This window comes from Strigops habroptila, chromosome 5, assembly GCF_004027225.2.
Source record: "Strigops habroptila isolate Jane chromosome 5, bStrHab1.2.pri, whole genome shotgun sequence".
NCBI classification, from domain to species: domain Eukaryota; kingdom Metazoa; phylum Chordata; class Aves; order Psittaciformes; family Psittacidae; genus Strigops; species Strigops habroptila.
Genome location: NC_044281.2, coordinates 7,329,914 through 7,348,868, shown reverse-complemented (window position 1 = coordinate 7,348,868; position 18,955 = coordinate 7,329,914). Strand labels below are relative to the sequence as shown.

At 37.7% G+C, this 18,955-nt stretch overlaps 1 protein-coding gene across 1 annotated transcript in view; it reads left to right on the top strand.

Annotated features, from left to right (window-relative positions):
- Positions 1–296: 296 nt before the first annotated feature.
- Positions 297–18,955, top strand: part of CALCRL (calcitonin receptor like receptor) — a 68,308-nt gene continuing 49,649 nt past the window's right edge. The window contains exon 1 of the mRNA XM_030485513.1: positions 297–555. The gene's annotated coding sequence lies outside the window, so the exon portion shown is untranslated. The remainder of the gene's footprint in view (positions 556–18,955) is intronic.

Below are 18,955 nucleotides of genomic sequence, written 5' to 3'. Positions count from 1 at the left end.
TGATTCATTTCTCTGTGTCTAGTCCGAGAAGCAGGACGACTCTTCACGGCTCGGTGTGTGCAAAGACAGGCCCCGTGGTCTCCTCCTCTCTAATGGAGCGAGTCTTTCCCGACCCCTTGCATAGCGCCAGCTTTTACTCGGGGTGAAGGAGCTGCTGCCGGGCTCCGCAGCGGGAGACAGGCTCCGGCGGCCGGGCCGGCTATCGCCCCGGTGCCGCCCGTGGTGCCAGAGGAGCCGGGCTTCCTCGCAACGCGCCGTTAAGAGGGGGAGCAGTGACCGAACGCAGTGTGCAGGCGGGGTCAGGGTGATGTCACAGGAAACGCTGATGTTTCGCGGCTGCTGCCGCCGCTCTGCGCTCACACTCAGACACGCTCCCTGCGAAGCTCCGCGCAACTACCGCGCTCTGCAAGCGGATTATACCCAGCGGGAGGAGCAGGCTGTCGGAGCTCTCTGAGCTGGCCGAGGGGGAGAGAGGGAGCGAAACATCTTTCTCCCTCACTGGAAAGGGAAATCGAACTGATTCATCTGAAACCATCCCCTTGCAAACTTGGTGTGGTGAGTACTGATCAAAACCGTTTCATTGTTTTCCCGGAGAACAGTGGGTTTTGTGCCATCTGAACGCATTTGTAGTTACGCGTGTGTGCATGCTTTTGCGTTAACCTCGGCGTATTATGTATAATCGGCAGGGAGAAAGGGGTGTGATGAAAAGCTTCGTTTATTTTTAGGGAGCGAAACGTTGAGCTGATTTTATAACTAGTGGTGTTATAATACATCGTTAGGAAGCAATCAGCGATAAATAGGTAGAAAGGGACATGAAAATACTCAAATCTTAAGATGTAAGAAACTTAAAGGATTTTGTCTAAAACCTCTAATATTAACTAACTAAATTTCTGTCTTTGCAGCTGGAGAGAATTAGAGACTTTAGGTTTGAAAAGGGTCCCTAGGACTCATTCAGTACAGCTGGAGCTCTTTCAAGAGAGGCTGAACTAGGTGATAAAGTGGTGTAGATTTTCTTACTGAATATTCCTTTAATCTTACTGATGTTGTTGCACCAGAAAGAGGTCATACTCAAGTTATTTCATAATTAGGTTTTATGTTGTAATTGCACAACTAAAAAGATAAAGCTGCTGTTATGTTTGGACTTTCCGTTTGCTAGAGGAAAAAGTTTGCTTGAGTTTGAAGCTTGTACACGTGCCGGGGTGTTACTGTTAGAGTTCTTTAGGACAAACACCGAAGTGATTTATTGAAGTGTAATTGTCTACTGTTTAGTTTCCCTGAGAAACTATTGAACAGTGGGAAGTGTGTGATTCTGTGCCTTCCAGTATCAGTTGAGAGTCTTGCTGCTTCCTCAGCTTTCCAAAACAAATGCGATATCCTCTGATTTTACACATATGGTTGCATTACTGAGATTGCTGCTTCTAGCCATTTGTTTGTGTGTATGTAAGCAGTGGATCTGTAGAATCAGGAAAAGAGATCTTGTTTCTGAAGGGTAGTTTAGAAATAGTATAGGCTATAAATTACACTTGAATTTGATCTACAATGATTCGTTTAGTCATCCATATAATTTGTAGGGTCTGAGATTGAAATAATAATAAAATAGCTGAATTTTTTTGCTCTCTGCCTTAGTAAACTTATGACAGATACCTTGGTGCCAGATTTTGCTGCCCTTACAATTGTGCCAATGCAGGGTTTTCCCGTCATATTGGAGATCTTGATATTCTTTTGCAGTAATAATGCATCTAACAGTTTAAACCTGTTCGAATCAGTGATGTGCTAAAAGCCTGATTGTTGCGCTCTGAATCTGAGGTCCTTTCAGTGGATTGGAAGGAGACAGACTAGATCTGCATAAATATGAACAAGACCAGATCAGAATCTGTGTCTTTCTTTCAAAGTACACATACTGCGATGCTGTCTTAAATTCTGAATTAAAAGTAATGATTTGTGTTTTCATAGTATGAATTCTTGTAGTCTCCTTAAACTCTCATTGACTTCACTGCATATAGAAGCAATCCCAAAGTCTTTATATGACTGAAAGTCTTCAGCACAAAAGGCACATGGTGATACTAAATCAAAAAGATAACACTTGGGAGAGAAAGCCTTCATGTTGTTTTAATGATCAGTGCAGTAGGAGCAACTGTCTCTGGAAGTATTGCAGCAAAATGATTTAGATACTTATATGCTTCTCAAGTAACTAGTTTGGGACTGCCCACATAGGAAGTGTCAGGCCATACCTGTGTTTGCAGGTTTGATGCCAGAATCTACATTATTTGCAGATTAAGCAAAAACAGTGGCAGGATAGTGATGTAGAACAGTGTGATTGAACTTTTTAGCAGACAAAACTGATACCTGAATACACAATGTGCATTGCAAGTTCAGGAGTTGCGTGATGCGTGCCCTGTCAGCTTCAAATGTTACTGTGCTCTGAATTCCTGATCAGCTGGAGTTTTGCCCTGCATCAAGAAATTTTAGTGTTCATCCATTTGAATAGGCTTTTCCTCATACAACACAACTGTTGAAATCCTGACCCGCTGAGAACCAGTGGGATTTTTTCCACTGGCTGTCAAAAGGCGTAGATATTCCTAAATGTGGGTATTTTTCTGTTGAAAGAATTATACGTACATCACCTACCCAGTTGCTTGCAACCTGCAGTTTGTTGGCAGTTTTTTGATAACTTGTGTAATTTTTGAATGCTCAGGTTGAAAAATGCAAATCTGCATGTCTTGTTCTGGGTGACTAATGTCTTACCTGACCAAATAAAGGGGCCTATTCTGGGAACGCGGTGTTGTTCTGTGGGCTGTCTGGGTATTGCAGTCTAGGTTTAGACTAGGATACGATTAAGAACAAAGAAAGCTGAGGGAAGAAAGCACATGTACATTTCCTTTGCCACCAGTATACTTCTAACTTAGTTCTGTGTTCTGGGCATTCAAGTTAATCAGCTGCTTCCAATAGCATTCCTTGCATCTGCAAGAGCTATGTAGGATTGGGCCCACGAGTTCACAAAATCATACGTATAAAAGATTCAAACCAGTTCACAGTCATTTGGAAGAAACTATTGCTATCAATACATTTTTAACAAAAACGTTTACACAGTGATATTTCAAAAGTGTATATATATATAGCCACTTCTATAGTAAATACTGAATATAAGCTATTTATGAAAGCAATTGCAGGAATTTCTCCAATAAGTCCAAGACTACAGTTAGGAAAACAAAACAGAATTTCTTTTTAAGAAGTTGAGCCCATCTGTTCCCAATGTGTTTATGGTGTTCTTGATCTGCTAGCAAAATTCCTTCTGTGCTTCTGATTAGCTGTCATTCCTATAGGGTGTATACACAATATTGGCATTACCTCAGTGTTATGGTCATCTCCGTTATAAAGCACGCGTAGCCATGGGTTTCGTATGTAGTGGTTTCCTCTGTTTAGCTTTGCAGTTATTGAAAACAGTTTCTTAGTTGCTCACATAACTATTTTGTTACTGGAAATATTTGAAGTCTTTGGTGTAGCAAATTGTCAGAGCTCTGGAATTAACTATATTCCTGATACTAATGTGTCAAGAAGGGAGTGAATACTTCTAAAACAGATGTGGGTTGACAAACAAATAACTTCAAGCAGTAAAAGGAATCTGAAAGTGTGTTTGTGTATGTATTTAAGTGTTTTAGATATATAATATGTAATATCTTATTTCTGTGTACATATGTGCAATATATGCAAGTCTATACAATGCTGATTTTTGTTATTCCTAATATATCAACGAAAGTGATATATGTTTTTAAAGAGACTTTCAAAGTAAATTAGTCCTAAACCTCATCCTTTGTTTAGAGAACTGTGAGTCATGAGTGTTAATATTTTAAATAGAATACATTTGAATGTAGTTTCTTTTTAATATTTAAAAGAAAAAGGAAAAAGCTTTCCATGGGTGTTCACAACCCTGGTTTTTCTTTTTTTTTTTTTTTCTTGCACTCACGCTGGCAGTTCTGATGTTTTCAGTGTAATACACTTGCACAAAGAACAGCAAAAATTAGCCTTCTACTTACTTGTTATCTTAATGGACAGTTGCACAGCCAGTGCAGTACAATATCAGATCTTCTTATTGAATTTGTTTCCATTGTAGCATTTATTTCTAGCAATACTTTTCCTTTTTGCCCTATTTGAGAGTCTGGGCAAAACTGAACTTTCGCATTTTCAGAGTGTTTTTTCCCAGTTATCTTTCATGCATATCTGCCTTAATCTCCCAAGCTTGTTTATACTGTTTACATTTTCCCAGCAAAGTCATTCTTTTTCTGCCCTAGTTTTGTGCAAACACTTTCAATCATTGTTGTAGTATACGCTGTCCAAAAGAACAGAAGTGATTTATTTAGAGTTGCTTTTCCTCAGAAAGATGCATTTGAAATGTGCTTAACTGAATGTAATGCATTAAAGACTTTCCATGAGAGAAGCAATGTACTCATTTTAAGAAAAGAAAACAGATTTTCAGCTGGTGTAGATTTGCATGTGTCTTGGAAGCTGTTACCTTTTAATATGGCATAGATATCACCCAAGGCTTTTGTTACAGTTTTGGCCACTATTAAGCTGTAGCTGACCACTAAGATACTAATTGAATTTTAGAAAATAGAACATTGTTTTATTTCTGGATATATGCCTGGATCATGGAGGCCTTATTTAAAAAACATCCCAAACAAAATTAGTGACAGTTTTATTTAATGAAGCTTGTCCCAGTCTGAATTCCCATGTAATACCAAGGACAAAGAGCAAAACACAGTGTTTAGTGGGTTTTTTTTTTATTATTATGATGTTCAAAGCAGCTACATCATATACACTCATATAGTTAGCTGTGTTTAGGCCGAATATCTTCTTAGTTCCTAAAAACTTTATAATGTTTTCCACATATTCCTTGATAATTCGGTGCTTTAAAACTGCACAACCTTGATGCTTGTATGTGCATAAAATGTCAATCTTTGTGTTACCATTTAGATTTTCCCCTTTATTTTCTCTCTCACTACAGTGGTAAAATCTTGGAAATTAAAGTTAATAAATTTTGAATTATTTTAATAGTGGCAATACTGGTAGAGTTTCATTAAAGTAAAGCAAAAGATGTACTGAGAACGTAGTATATCAAAAGTAATTCTTTTAGGCTTTAAAAATATTTTTATAGTAATATTATCAGAATGAGTATAGCTTGTCTGCTAATATTGTGCTCTATAATCCTTCCTAGATAGAAATTTTGAAATACATATTTCAGAAATGAGTAAGACCTTTAGTCATCATCCTACTTTCCTCTATGCTTGCATATATGCATTTGCTTACTGCCCTAAATGAAGCAAAAAATAGGATATTCTGCAGCCTTTTATCACTAAAAGGGCACGTTTTTGCAATGATCATCCTGAAATGTTCTGTAGAGTGGGGATATCTGCCCTTTTGTTTCTGTTAGTGAAATCCAGCAGGTGTCACTCTGGGGATTAAATAAGGAACATTTCGCAAATGGAGATAAATTTGTTTGGGAGGTGAGATGTAGAATTTAGAAGTATTTGTTCTAATACATCTTTCCAGGATGATTTTTTGACCATGCAAGCCTTTTTCAAGTTTCTTTTTCTAATTACATGATTTAACGGGTAGTGTTCATCTACCTGCGTATCCCTTTGAACATGAAAAATGACACAAGCGTTAGTATTGGACTGTACAATGGGAAATTTTACTCATTTACAATTTTGAAACATAAAGAGCTGGAAATCAGTTGAATATTGCCTGTATGATATTAAAAATTACTTTTATCACCTTCTTCGGGAACCAGAATTATCTTTTGGTCAGTGGAAATTCTAGTTACACAGGTTATGTGTTTTCAGTTATGATGAATTCAAGGAGGTGCTCTGCAGTAGGCTTCTGCAAGTGAACATGTTTACTTGAAACAGTGTATATACTGTTCTCTGTTTGAATTAGCTAAAATTGACATGATACGTGACTAATTATCCAAAGTTTTAAGGTAAAAATATTTGGAGAAGAGAAACTCTTTCATGTTTTACCAAGTTGCTAGGAGAAGAAAGTCAATGCTGTGTTTGGAAAGGGGAAAGAAAAAAAGTCTAATAAGTCTACTAAGATTTTTTGCGCAGAGTGTTTCTTTAGGGAATGTGTTTGTTGCATTGTGATGGATTTTTACATGAGTGTAAAACTCCATATTCTGTGGATTCCATGTTGTGTGGAATCGGAGAGTGATTGTAAAAAAACTTGTGTATTTCCGGAGGGGATTCTTGTTTGTTTCCCATACCATGTTAATGCCACCTTGTACTGAAACAAATACCTCAGCAGGCAGCTTTGGAAGACAATCACCAAATACGAGTCTGTTTTCCAATAGAAACAAGTTGGTTTTTATAAATACATGCATACATACCTGCATTTTTATACCTGCATAAATGTATGTATCTATTTTTCTTTTACATGTGTTTAGATATTTTACATGTATATTAAAAAAATCATCCAGTTCCAGAACTTGTAACCTCAAGCCACTTTGAACAATCACGTTTCCTTTCTCTCACTTCTTTCTCCTGTTTAAGCCCCCATCCTGTTCCGGTTTTGATTCTATTCAACTTCCTTTCCTGTGATGACTCTGAATGAGTCACTTTGCCAGGCATTAAGAATGTGGCTTGACAATATTTCCAAAAGTTTATCCTACTCTGGCTCATGCAGATGAAATTAACCTCTGCCTTATCCTTCCTCTCAAAGTGAAATGTCTGTCTTCACATGTCTAGTTTCTTGGAAGGGGGAGGTGGGAGTGAGAACCCTTTCCATAAATGACTATATATTGAAATTCCTAGTCATCTTCCTTGAAGAGGAACAACAGATGTGTGTACCGTAAGAGAGTGTCATGATTGGTAAACTTTCTTAAATTGATGTAGCATTTAGTCAGGAAAAAGTTACTTTAAACAAGTTCAGGAAAGCCAAATAAAGGTCCTTTCCTGTGTGCTATTCAAATACTCTTTGCATGGCCACCATTCTGCATTCTTCATTTTTCTATTAAATATGTTGTTTATTGTATCATTGAAGGCCACCAGGATTGTGCTTTTTTTCCTATGTAGCTAGCGGCAATTGGAAAAAGCTAAAATGCTTAACGCTAAGTAGGCACTTGAACAATGAACTAAATTGTAGCCTTTCTTGTGGTTGTGTGCATGCCAGTGTAGTGTGGGATTTGGGTTTTTTTGTGGGGTTTGGGGTTTTGTTTTTCCTTTTTTCCTTCCCTTCCCCCTCCCTGTTTTGGAAGCATTGAGTAAAAAGGGATTTGGGGTGTGTTTGGGAGGAAGTTTCTAATCTCTTAATCGTGTGTGTGTATCAGGAAATAAAAGCCTTTCTGCTGAAAACAAACAGGGAAAATTATATTTCTAGAGAAGAATATCTTTGGAAACCAATACAGAAATGAGAGTAAGAACTCCTACCAAGTTAAACACTCTTGTTCCAGTGTTCTCCTTGCCTCACAGAGTTGGGGAATCTCGTACTCCATCAGTTTTCACTAAGGGAGATCAGAAAGGTTATATCCCCTCTATAATTTTCTGCCTGTTATGTCGTAAGTGTAATTAACATGAACACCAGTGAGCAAAGTAGAAATAGCAAATTTGTTCATTTGCTACTACAATGTAGGTTTCATATGAAACAAGATTAATAGTTGTAATTGGAAGATCAAACAATTCTGTCTGGAGTATACTCATTGGGTATTCATTTGTATTAATTTAAATTTCAGGTTTTTTTCTGTAAATGCTTAATTTCTTGCTAAAGGAGGTGATTTGAGCAGTCTTCAAGTCTTGACAATGTTATTCTTAGATTCATTACGGAAGTCACAGCACAGTCTTACAGGAGCCTTCTGTCTCCCCACCCCACGTGCTGGATGTGCTATCTCAGCATTTGCAGAGTTCCTAGGAAACTAGGTGGAAAAACATCATTCAGATGTTTTTAACCTTTTAGACTGAACCACTGGGATAGCTTCTGGGCCTACGTGTTGTTTTCTTCTTCCCCAGTTATCTCAGAAGGGATTGTAGAGTTTCTTCTCTAGCGAAGATCCCTCTTCTAAAAACTATGCATGCAATCCAAGGCTAGAATTCAGCAAATGCAGTTTAACTGGACACTTTTTATTTAGAGCTACAGAGATAAAATAGCCTGCTGACATGCTAAGCTTTTCCTAGAGTCATATTACAGCCCAGTGAAGGACATGGCAGTAATTCAGGGTTTGTTGGAAGGATGGCAAAATACTTGCAGGGGCACTGGGGCACCAGAGTATGTCAATGTATACTGCCATCCGTAAGTTGAAGTGCATACAGTTAGGGTGAAGTCAGCACCTAAAGAGCCCAGATTCAAAGCAGATTTTAGGGACTAATTGCAGTAAGCTTTCTAAGTCAGGTTAGGCAAGGGCTGATTGATTTCAAAGATACTGTTGAAATACATTTTGTTCAATGAAGACAGAATGGCATGATAATTATCTGTAATACCTCAACTTCCTCAGGGAGTGCGCATTTGCCAAACCAAAGTGTTCAAAAATAGCATTATGCCATACAGGAATTTGGGATGTCTTATTCCAGAGGTTTGTTTTATTTTATTTTTAAAATTTCTTCAGCCCTGGTGTTTCCTACATTTCCAAGCTGTTATATTTTTAAACATTTACAGCTTTTACACAGGACAGTTGTCCAACTCCTCCTTCCTTGAGCACCAAGTAACAATAAAACAATGAAGTCTGGTAGCAGGGAAGATATAATGATGGAAGGAATGAGAAATGCACAAAGAAAATAAATCTGAATCTCAAAATGTTGTTCCCATAGGAAAGCGAACTGTGAACAAATCAGGAAATAGAACGATGTTGCCTTTATCATGACCTCCTAAATTGCAGAGACAAAGCTGAGCCAGGTGTCCTGTGGCCAGTCAAAAGCCATTTGTTTACATACATAGCCACTTGGATAATCTGAAAGATTCCTTTAGATGGTGAGAAATGTGTATGTGGAGTTATGTGTATGGCATGAATTCACAGTAATATCTATTCAGTATTTTAATTTGGCAACAAAAGCAGATGCTAGGTTTCAGTACATTATCTAGTTAAAATGCCAGTAGCTGTGGTGGTCAGTTAGCTCGTTTCTCATGTGAGTGAAGGTGAAACATACAGTTGTCACACATGCAGATGCTTATTACTACACCTTCTCTTCGCCTATACAAGGGAAAGATTCTTCCTGTTTCTGCTGCTGTGGTAACTTTAAGTGTGATTATAAGACTCAGTGATCTCTCAGAAATTAAACTTTTGATTTTCCTTTTTCATTCTTATTCTTCATGTCATTTGCTGCCTTTCATAGGTAAAATGGTTCTCCTGTTTTTCTATGTTTACAAATCCTTCAAACATTTATGAGTAAATATTTCTCTCTCTCTTATTCAAGTTATGCAAAGGTGTGCAGTTGTTTTGTAACGCTCCGCGTCCAGTTAACAGCCGGCTCAAAACTTTTTGTCACCTCTATTATGTGGCATGATTTGTGCACATGCAGTCCCACATCACATTGGTTCCTTTGCTGCCATGCATCCGCTATGAAAAAAAAATGCTGAATGAGAGTAATAGAGAGGAACAATGGGCTATTACAGGATGTTCAAGACAGGGTCACTACAGTATATTTTCTTGTGCAATCTTGTTATGAACAAGCTTCATATTTACCAGCTTGTTTCATTTGTCAGCACCCTGTTATTAATAAGTGTCGTAAGGCTACGAACTATTTTCTAACAAAGCTCAATTTGAAATACATTCAATATTTAGGACAAATTTATATATTTTCGTAAGTATTCAGTATTTATTTATCATCATTGGTAATGAGAAAAAGGGCCAGGAAATTTTTCACTATCAAACTGCAAATTAGCTCTAGCATACTTAGCAAAATGAAATCACAGTGGTTTATGATGGGCTGTTGAATCTGAAAGTCTAGGAATATCATTTAAAAGAAGAACATTTTGCTTTTGAAGTTTGAAAAGAAAACAGCTTATTCACAGTGCTGCTTTTTGACATATAGGGTAATTTTTTTCCATAATTTCTAACACTTGTAATCCAAAGGGTCAGTTTGATGTAAAAGGTAAAGATAAGAAATAGCACCTAGTGGCCCTTTGAAGCAACTTGGAGGGTTTCTGTGATGTGTAATTATATTAACGATTCTCTAGCTGAAGGACACCCACTAATGGGCATGGCCGAAAACGTTTAAGATTTCCAGTTAATGTGAAATAAGGAGTTCATGCAAGAGGAATCAGTCAAATTTGGGAAGACATAAATTTGGGATTGGGATTCAGGGATTAGTAGAATAGACTAGAATGCAGTCCACAGGGAGTTGGGATGCTGATGAAAACTGCATGTGTTTTCAGCATTGTATGAAAATCTCTCAGTCTTTAATCACATCACTTTCTTAGATGTGAAAATGGTCCTTTTTTGTGTTCTTGGAATAAACAGCCTAATTTGGAATACTGGGCTATATTTATGTAATAGTCTAACAAATGGAAAACTAAGGGTACTGTAGGTCAGTTTTGAGGTTAGCAGAACTGTGAGGCGGAAGTCTGGCAGCTGAATATCCTACAGCATGTCTCAGGGCCACAACAGGAATGTACATGTGAGTCTGGTTCTTGCAGAATAAGAAACATATTAACTGACATGAAGTAGATGAAATTTAAGCTAATGCTACTTATCAAAAGCTTTTTCAAACTCTACAGCTCTTATCCAGTTTGAAAAATGGCTCGTTGGAAGTGTTAGAGAGCCACTGTTTTTCTTCAGCTCTCTGACTCCATTTGGTGTTTGAGTCTTCAATCCTACAAAATCCTTGAAGTCACAAGTAGTATAGTCTATGCAGTTCCACATACTTAGTGAAACTATATGGATGATAATCAGAGCAAAAAACAAGGCCATGAGTTTGCAAAACCAGCAGTGATTTAAAGGGAGTTACAAATGGGCAGGGGAAAAAAAGCTAGTGATCAGCAAGAAAATATTGGAGAGAAAGTATGTGTTGGAGAAAACATCTTTTGTCCACTGTGTCCATGCTACTACTCCTTTTGAAAGGTGTGACAAAGAGAGTGCTCAGTAATTATTTACCATGCCCAATGTTATTCGTATCCATTTAATAAAGAATATTAATATATGACTTGGTGTAGGAAGGGGAGTGTGCACTGCTTAATGTAAAAATAAAGCAGATCAGCAAAATTTCTGTCACATCGGCTAAGTGTAATAGTTAATGTGTTCCTCACAAAACACCACATGATCTTACATGCATGTGGGCAAGCAGGTTTTTGAGCTGGAAGAGCTCCCAGAAATACATGTGGATTTCCAGAATCCATTTGTAACTTTTTTAAGTGAACACTTAAGTTCTTAGAGCACTGAACATGTCAAAAGGATTACACGTGGTAATTTTTTAAATCAGCTGAGGTTTCTTAGGGTGACAGTTTGAAAGAGCTCTAGGTTTCTTGGGTGTATGTCACGCCAGGAAAGGGACCACAAATGTGGTTAAAAGTTATTTCTGTTGGGTTTCCAATGGGGATAACTTGCAACTGATTGCTGAAAATCTTTCTTTTGACTCTCAAGAGAGATTGTAAGTATCCTCTAGTAGAAAATAAAATAGTTCCACAGAGGGGGATGAAATCAGCTTGTTACAGACAGTTGTTTCCTGACAGTGAGCACTTGGTTAGCAACTTCAAGTGCTTGAAGATGTCATGGGTCGTATGGATTCTGTGTGTTTGTGGCCCTTTGGGCTTAACAGGGAGGTCACAAAGTTATCAAGCAAGTGTTGTCTGTTTGAAGAGATTCAACTGCCTTTCCTGCTCCACTGTAGGAGAACCTCAGCTTTCAAAGAGTAAACAATGCTGCTCTTGTGAATTTGCCAGTATCTATACCTTGTTTTCCAGCTTAAAACAGCGAAAGAAAAACAAAAAGGTTTCAAGTGTAACTTTCTTCATCCTCATTTCCTTTGTGTTTGTTCCATCTGATCCCACTGACTGTTTTTTCATCTAGCATAATTTCTGTGTAGCAACCAAGTACATCTTTGCTACATTTGCTGTGCTGAGTCTTGGACTGCTGCCTTTCCAAAGCTGTCTGGATCCCCAAATCTTTGGGAGAATGATTCCCACTTCTCTGCAACCCTCTGAAAGAGCGTACTGTGTTTTCCACATGTAACCTGAGAGTATATGTTATAATAAAACAAAGAATAGAATAATTCTTGCTCAGCAAACCTGTATGAATAATGTAAAAAGGTGACTGGCCCAGAAATCTTCTCCCAGTAGACTTTTCAGCTTACTTTATCCTGATTGCATGAGAGTATGTTTATCAGAAGATCTGTTTCTAAGTTGCATGTCTTTCAAAAAAGTGCAAGATTTACATGTGGAAATACTAGTTATGTGATCGTTTGCAGGAATGTAGCTACCTCTATTTTTGTATCTAGTTTTAAGGGATAGCGAATCTAAAATCAGTCTTTTTCTACTTTTTCTTTTCTTCCTTCCAAAATGTAGTCGTCATGTTATCGTTAGCGATAGAAGATCCCTTTTCACAGGCTTTAAGAGAATTCACTATTTTCCTTGTTTGCGTAAGGAAGGTAACCTTTGTAACATCCTGTTTTATTTACCAACCATATCTGTAAGCTGCAGGAATCCTGTGTATGAAGTCACAACACAGTACTCAAGAAAGATACTTGATCTTTATTAGAAAACCATTTGGTAACAATCTGCATAGTGCTGTGACTCCTGTCAGGTGTTTGTTTTAAATAGCAACAACTAATGCTTTTTCAAAGTCCTCTTGTGTTTCCCAAAATTCAGGCTGTACTGTACTGTGCATGGGTAAGGAATGGAGTTATTACTGATCACTCTGTAAAGTTCATGTGCCTCTGCAGTTCCTACTCTGTTGCTGGAGTTAGAATCAAAATACTGTAGAAAAAGGCTGCTCTTGCATTATTTCTGGCAGGCTTATAACCTGGGAGTTTCTAAAATACCATCAGAAAGCCTGTTCTCATGAGATTCCTGTCCAAATTTCCCGACCAACTAATGTAGAACTTTATCCAAAAAAGTGTAGATACTTACACAATCACACAGTGACAGCAGAGCTTTTGGTTGAGTTTGTTTGGTGTTGTGTTTTTGTTTTGATTTAATTGGTTTGGTTCTTTGCTTTTTGGGGCTTGGATTTTCTTTTTTTTTTTTTTCCTTCTGGTTCTTGTCACTTTTTACAGAATTTTATCTCTCTTCTGTTCTTTCACTCTTGTCTTCTCAGTGGTGTAAGAACTTCCTTTTTACCTTTCCCTTGTTGATGTTTTTTTATTCAGATTCATCATTCTCCATTCTTTTAGAAATAAGTGCCGGTTTTAACAGTCTGTTAAAGTGGAGAGTGATGAGAATTTTGCAGAATGAACTATAGGACCTGTTCATACTTATTTTCTAATTATGACTATCACTCATGAGGTGGACCTGTTAGTGGATGGATATTATGTAAGAAATCATTTTTTCTGTGCGTAGTTTCAGGTAGATGTAACAATGAGTTTGTGTGCTACTACTGCATCCAATTCTCCTTAGTAACAAATCTTTGCCAGTCGTAAATGTTTAATAGTTTTAGACGCAGTCGACTGCTTCGTTAATATTACTCTAGAAGTACAACTCATGCAAAAATAATTCTGGAAAAGCTCTGTGTTAAAGAAGTGGCCACCATGATCAAACAGCTTGTTTGCTAGACAGTATAGGTGATGCAGTTGTCAGTGCTATTGCTTTGTTAGTATTCATCAGTAATTAATTCCATTGCTTGAACAAGAGTGCTCAGAAACCATGTTATCGTTCTAGCAGAGTCTTGCCAAGCAGCTGGTGCTGTTTCTTGTGGTTTTTTTTCTCAGGGAAGTAGGATTGAGCTCACTGGAAATATTTCTCATCTTTCACTGATACAAATCAGTAAACATAATCATTCACAGAAAAACACACTTGATGCAGATTACCTGTATGGACAAGTATATATTATGCAGTGGTGACTCTTGTTTATGGTTCCTAGATTCATAATAGGCAAACCAGGAAGATATATGCAGTTTAAATTTTATTTATCACATTAGCATCAATATTCTCTTAAAATACAGTTTGATCACGTAAGTTTAAATTAATTTGCTTTTTAGGAGGAAAAACTTTATCTGTGTGCTGAATGTGAGGGAGAAATCATTGGTCAAAACAATTTGTGACTACAGAATATATTTGGGTGCTCTTCTAGAATGTATCATTATTTAGTTTCATGTATTTTCCTGAGGAAAAAGTACTTCTTTAGCATCTATATACTGTTGCAACTGCTATGAGGAAATATTTGAATATAGGAATAATGTTCATAAGATTCCTCTATTAGGTGAGAGACTAGCGAAAATATATTCACTGTGCAAAAGGAGGGGAAAATCCAGCTCTTGGCAGACTGTTAGTGGGTTTTGCATTGAGCAGACCTGTGCTGTCATGTTTGTATCACCCTCATTCAGGAAACATTAATGAGTTTATTTTTGAAATTGTACTTATTAGATAAATTGTTGTGCCTCTGTGCACTCTGGTAATACAGAGGAACTTGCTTGCGCTTGGAAGAACATTAAGTATATAGAAGGCTACATGGCTTACCCAGCTGTGCTGCTGCTGCTTATTTGACGAACTGAATTTGTTCATCAATTCCCAATCCTTGGGCTTCAGCCTCAGCACTCTCCCACCCAGCCTAGTATAAATTTGTGAAGGATTTTTCTGTCCACTTAATGTGCAGATCTGCCTCAGTAAAAACAGCATAACGAAAACCACATGCTTACAAAATAAGTCACGTCAGAGAGGACTTGCTACTAATAGTTTGTTCTCAAGTTTGACGTGGTTTAGGTGTGTGCTTATATTTGCCGATAAACTTAATTTTGGTTTCCTTTGCTCATAATTTGTGAACTGGCTCCTGGTGACTGCGCTTAACTGAGTAAGTAGCCTGCTTTTTACAAATTTTAAGTGGCTATCAGGTAACTTCTATAACACAAGGACCAGAAATTTTCTGGCTCAAGCACTTTCAAGGTGCTGATGGCCTATATATAATCATATATATTCATGGCATATTTTATACAGATTTGTACCTTAAAATTATAGCTGTAGTTCAAGAAATGTTGTAAAACTGATGAACGTGCTAAGTCTCCAGTAAACTAAAGTGTAAGTTTGTTTACACATAGTGGGACTGAGCTCTCTTTGCCACTGTTACCTTCCCTCCAATCCCGATTTTTTTTTTTTTTTTTTTTTTTTTTTTTTCCTCTGAAGTTTTTAAAGTTTGGCTTCACAACAAATTGCTCATAAGACCAATTAATGTTGTGGAAACAGATGTTTTTGATTTGTTAGCAGTGAGGTTGTTTTCAGGGATTGGAATATCACAGGGATAGATATATTTTTGTAATGCAACTCAAGCTTTTCATTTATTTTAGAATACTTAGTGCTGTTTCACAGGTATAATTGAACTGGAATCTTTACACACAAAATGGAGGATTTCCCGTCTTGAATCAGATCTAGGCCAGTGAGCTTTACTATCTTTCTTTTGACTTTTATGTACCCTGTGCATGGTGCTACCTGAAATAAAGGGAAAAAAAAAATATATGTTACCTTAAACTGAATTTGTTTTTGCAATGCTTTGCCAGGGACTGAAAGCAGTTGAATGAAAGATCTTTAGTGTTTATGCAAGCTATATGCTGGGCTATATAAAGTAACACGGTATTTTTATAATTATCAGCCATTAATTGTGTTGACTTCCTTCTCCTCCTAGAATTAGCACAGAAAGGAAGGCATGCTTGTGTTTTGTTTACAGCCTTGAGTTAGTGCCATAACTTTCTTTTTTTTTCTTTTCTAAAGTTTACTGGTATTTAATGGTATTTGTCATAGTGACAGAATTCATGTTTGACAGTTAGGCAGTATGCTTGTTAAGACTACAACTTCAGTTCTCCAAGTATGGTAATGAAGAGTGTGTACAAAGACCGTTTTAAGCATCTAGCATTAGTGAGGACAGGATCAGTGTGCACCAGCTACTCTTAATCTTGCTCTTTTCTACATCAGCACAAGAAGAGAACTGGATTAATAATGTGAGTGTGAAGCATTCTGCATTTTAATAATTTGTGATGCCCTCAACATGGTTGTTACATATCAGTGAATGTTTTCCTTCATGATGGCGTAAGGGCCAATGGAGCATGGAGAAGAGTAAAAACAATCCTATCACAGTTACTGTAACAAAGAAACTTTTCAAGGCCAGGTTGGACAGGGCTTTGAGCAGCCTGGTCTCATGGAAAGCGCCCCTGGCCAGGGCAGGGAGTTGCAACTAGATGAGCTTCCAACCCAAACCATTCTGGTGCTATGGAGAGTTATGATCACCCCCAGGCTTCTCCTGGGCCAAGAAGGTTGATAAGCCACAGAAGCACTTAACACTGGAAAAATGACATTGAACAGGCAATTTCCCAATGTCTGATCAAGCTGCAAGGAGAGAAGGTAGCACAGGGAGAATGATTAATGTGTGAAGACTTGCATTTGTAGTTGTCTAAACAAGTCCTCCTCTGCAGTTAAATCAGAAGACCCCAATCCAAATTAACTGTTGGATGTAACAAGAAAAAGACAGGACAAAGAAACAGATTTTCACAGTTTTAAACAACTCATAGATCTTTATCAGTGCTATGAGAGCACAATTTGTCATGAGAGATAAATTGTGTTAAGACTTGCTTTTAGAAATTGTAGATTTTTATCCTTTAAACAATTCTATCTTCTTACTTTTATGGTTTTTAGTACAAAGAAGAAATAATGCATAAATAACACTGAAAGTTATTGAAACATTGCATCCCTTGAACATAAATGCAGTTAATGCTGCTGAAGAGCAAAATTCTGAAATCCATCGCTCAGATAATAGCTTTCTGCAATAATTCCTTAGTTATCCCTATCAGATGTGGTAGGTACAGTTAGGTTGAGGAATGCTAACAAATGTTAGGATATAGCAGCAAATACATCATAACAACTTGTGCCAAGAAACGAATCCAATCCCTCAGTGATCAGCTCCACCTATGTCACAGTGCTGTGGGAGAGAGAGGATGTTGCTTGAAGAACAGCATTTGAGCTTTTTTATGTCAGGAAAGAGTGAAGATACATAGGTTTTCAGTGAGAAATTAATGTGAACCAGCTAAGTGTTTTAATTTTAGTTTGGTTTTGGATTGTATTCCCCCCCCCCCCCGAAGCCTAGAATAGGTTATCATAAGGAAAATTCCATGTTATACTGGTCAGGTGTGAAATACAAATGTGAAAGTGAAGTACGGAATAGACTTTTCGCAGTCTATTCTTTGAAAGTATAGCTTTCAAAGCTGTCTACCTGAATATATTGAGAAATAAAGAGTAATTTGAAATCACTTTTAATCATTACAGAGTGGGAACCTATTACTTAAAGTGTAACATCTTTCATAAATAAAATATTTTTAACGGTTAAAATAGAATTATTTGAAAGCTCCGTAAGCACACAGTGTGCTAATGAGTGATGTTCATAACACAATTCACACAGTTTTGGCTGTTGGAAGCTGTATTGTTAGGCTGCTGGCTGGGACGCAGGATATCCCTTACTACTTTCAGCAAAATCTCCTGGGCCTTTGATTTCCAGCTGAATGTCACCAAAGGTCCATGGAAGAGACCTTGGACAAAACTTAGTCCTAGGTCCTAGTACAGCAATGAGGATATATTTGCTTGCCCCCTTTTTTTTTTTTCCTTTTTTTTAAGCTAGATCCTTTCAGCTCTTACTTACATGGTGAAAATATTTGAGAGAACTCACAAATTGTTCAAGACACTATCTAGGTTTACAGCGTGGTCTTATTTTAGCAGAGTATGGCACTTCTTGAACATAAATTTCTTTGCCAAATACTGTGTCTACAAAGATATCTTTCTTTTGGGAAGTAAAGCAGGGTGCTGGTGTACTGCTTTTGTAAAATTACACCTTCAGAGCTGCCATCTTTAGGGCTGTTTGGCAAAGCCCAGCAGTGTCAATTACAATCACAGAAGCAGCTAAGCTCAACAGATAATGATACTAAAGTAAAAATAACCTTTGTTGTGAAAGGATACCACCCTTTCCTCTACCTCCTCTCTGTACTTCCAGCTCATTTGAATCTTTTGGTCACTTAAACTCTGGGAGGAGCTGTTTCCTGCAAAAATGACTCTGTATTTCTCCATTTGTCCATGTTTCTGGTATACATTTAAAAAAAAAAAACCAAAACCAAACCGAAAACGTGTGTAATCAGGACAAATTAAACACAGCCTACAGTACTCATCGGCCTTGGTGACTGTAATAGATTACAGTTGCTGGAAAACTGCACAAGTTGTGTTTGCAAAGTTCTTCCAGCTGTCTTCTGGATTCTGGCAACCATGCCGCAATGATGTTTCAGCTCTTTATTGGGATCTCACCCAGGATTTTCATAGTGCTTTTCTTGGGGTTTCTCTGGAAATTTTACTTACCAACTGCCCTTTCTTTGCAGTTTTTGGAGGTGGTCCAGTCTTGAAGTTTGACCCTCTTTTCCCACGACCTTTGTTTTTGAGTTGTTTGATTCTGCTCTGGGCATGTCATGACTTAGTGACTTTTGTGAAACTGCTAGGAAACCCAAAACAAACATGCTGCGCATTTTTGATTTTTCATCTCATTTTCATTTTGGTTTTTTTGGTATGGATTGGTTTGTTGGTTCCCCCCCCACGCCGGCCGCCTTCTTGCTCCTTGAGCTAAGCTGTTTGTAGAGAAGCTGTTAATAGGGGAAGGGTTTGTCATGTTACATGTTTGGGGTGGGATGTGGTTACCCAGTACACAGGCATCTGCCAGGGAAGGCTACCAGGTCTGGCTGCCTGTGTGCAGGATGCTCCAGAGGCATTGGGTCAGGTTTGGAAAATGTCTCCTATATCCTCAGGCATCTCAAAGGGTGATAGGAGACTATGTGGGAGCAAGGGAACTTAGCCTCTGGTCTTTGTTTCT